Source organism: Musa acuminata, unplaced genomic scaffold (genome assembly GCF_036884655.1).
Source record: "Musa acuminata AAA Group cultivar baxijiao unplaced genomic scaffold, Cavendish_Baxijiao_AAA HiC_scaffold_407, whole genome shotgun sequence".
In the NCBI taxonomy this organism is placed as follows: Eukaryota; Viridiplantae; Streptophyta; class Magnoliopsida; order Zingiberales; family Musaceae; genus Musa; species Musa acuminata.
This window is the reverse complement of record NW_027020655.1, coordinates 267,501-270,000: the sequence shown is the minus strand read 5'-3', so window position 1 is coordinate 270,000 and position 2,500 is coordinate 267,501.

Below are 2,500 nucleotides of genomic sequence, written 5' to 3'. Positions count from 1 at the left end.
TAGCAGGGACGGTGCTGCCTCTCGCTTCGCTCGCTGTTCGCCGCTCACCGCTCGCTCGCTCAGCCAAAAATGGCCAGTTTTGGCCCGTTTTTGGGCTGTTTTGGCCTGTTTTTGGTCCGTTCTTGCATGGCGCGGTGACCGTCGTGAGCGGAGCAAAACGTCAGCCATCTCAGCACCCTGGAACCCCCCGGGTGGCACAGGGCTGGATGGGGCTTTCGTATAGCAGGGACGGTGCTGCCTCACGCTTCGCTCGCTGTTCGCCGCTCGCCGCTCGCTCGCGCAGCCAAAAATGACCAGTTTTGGCCCGTTTTTGGGCTGTTTTGGCCTGTTTATGGTCCGTTCTTGCGTGGTGCGGTGACCGTCGTGAGCGGAGCAAAACGTCAGCCATCTCAGCACCCTGGAACCCCCCGGGTGGCACAGGGCTGGATGGGGCTTTCGTATATAGCAGGGACGGTGCTGCCTCTCGCTTCGCTCGCTGTCCGCCGCTCGCCGCTCGCTCGCGCAGCCAAAAATGGCCAGTTTTGGCCCGTTTTTGGGCCGTTTTGGCCAGTTTTTGGCCTGTTCTTGCATTGCGCGGTGACCGTCGAGAGCGGAGCAAAACGTCAGCCATCTCAGCACCCTGGAACCCCCCGGGTGGCACAGGGCTGGATGGGGCTTTCGTATAGCAGGGACGGTGCTGCCTCTCGCTTCGCTCGCTGTCCGCCGCTCGCCGCTCGCTCGTGCAGCCAAAAATGGCCAGTTTTGGCCCGTTTTTGGGCCGTTTTGGCCAGTTTTTGGCCTGTTCTTGCATTGCGCGGTGACCGTCGAGAGCGGAGCAAAACGTCAGCCATCTCAGCACCCTGGAACCCCCCGGGTGGCACAGGGCTGGATGGGGCTTTCGTATAGCAGGGACGGTGCTGCCTCTCGCTTCGCTCGCTGTCCGCCGCTCGCCGCTCGCTCGTGCAGCCAAAAATGGCCAGTTTTGGCCCGTTTTTGGGCCGTTTTGGCCAGTTTTTGGCCTGTTCTTGCATTGCGCGGTGACCGTCGAGAGCGGAGCAAAACGTCAGCCATCTCAGCACCCTGGAACCCCCCGGGTGGCACAGGGCTGGATGGGGCTTTCGTATAGCAGGGACGGTGCTGCCTCTCGCTTCGCTCGCTGTCCGCCGCTCGCCGCTCGCTCGTGCAGCCAAAAATGGCCAGTTTTGGCCCGTTTTTGGGCCGTTTTGGCCAGTTTTTGGCCTGTTCTTGCATTGCGCGGTGACCGTCGAGAGCGGAGCAAAACGTCAGCCATCTCAGCACCCTGGAACCCCCCGGGTGGCACAGGGCTGGATGGGGCTTTCGTATAGCAGGGACGGTGCTGCCTCTCGCTTCGCTCGCTGTCCGCCGCTCGCCGCTCGCTCGTGCAGCCAAAAATGGCCAGTTTTGGCCCGTTTTTGGGCCGTTTTGGCCAGTTTTTGGCCTGTTCTTGCATTGCGCGGTGACCGTCGAGAGCGGAGCAAAACGTCAGCCATCTCAGCACCCTGGAACCCCCCGGGTGGCACAGGGCTGGATGGGGCTTTCGTATAGCAGGGACGGTGCTGCCTCTCGCTTCGCTCGCTGTCCGCCGCTCGCCGCTCGCTCGCGCAGCCAAAAATGGCCAGTTTTGGCCCGTTTTTGGGCCGTTTTGGCCAGTTTTTGGCCTGTTCTTGCATTGCGCGGTGACCGTCGAGAGCGGAGCAAAACGTCAGCCATCTCAGCACCCTGGAACCCCCCGGGTGGCACAGGGCTGGATGGGGCTTTCGTATAGCAGGGACGGTGCTGCCTCTCGCTTCGCTCGCTGTCCGCCGCTCGCCGCTCGCGCAGCCAAAAATGGCCAGTTTTGGCCCGTTTTTGGGCCGTTTTGGCCAGTTTTTGGCCTGTTCTTGCATTGCGCGGTGACCGTCGAGAGCGGAGCAAAACGTCAGCCATCTCAGCACCCTGGAACCCCCCGGGTGGCACAGGGCTGGATGGGGCTTTCGTATAGCAGGGACGGTGCTGCCTCTCGCTTCGCTCGCTGTTCGCCGCTCGCCGCTCGCTCGCGCAGCCAAAAATGGCCAGTTTTGGCCCGTTTTTGGGCTGTTTTGGCCAGTTTTTGGCCTGTTCTTGCGTGGTGCGGTGACCGTCGTGAGCGGAGCAAAACGTCAGCCATCTCAGCACCCTGGAACCCCCCGGGTGGCACAGGGCTGGATGGGGCTTTCGTATAGCAGGGACGGTGCTGCCTCTCGCTTCGCTCGCTGTTCGCCGCTCGCCGCTCGCTCGCGCAGCCAAAAATGGCCAGTTTTGGCCCGTTTTTGGGCTGTTTTGGCCTGTTTTTGGGCTGTTCTTGTGTGGCGCGGTGACCGTCGTGAGCGGAGCAAAATGTCAGCCATCTCAGCACCCTGGAACCCCCCGGGTGGCACAGGGCTGGATGGGGCTTTCGTATAGCAGGGACGGTGCTGCCTCGCGCTTCGCTCGCTGTTCGCCGCTCTCCGCTCGCTCGCGCAGCAAAAAATGGCCAGTTTTG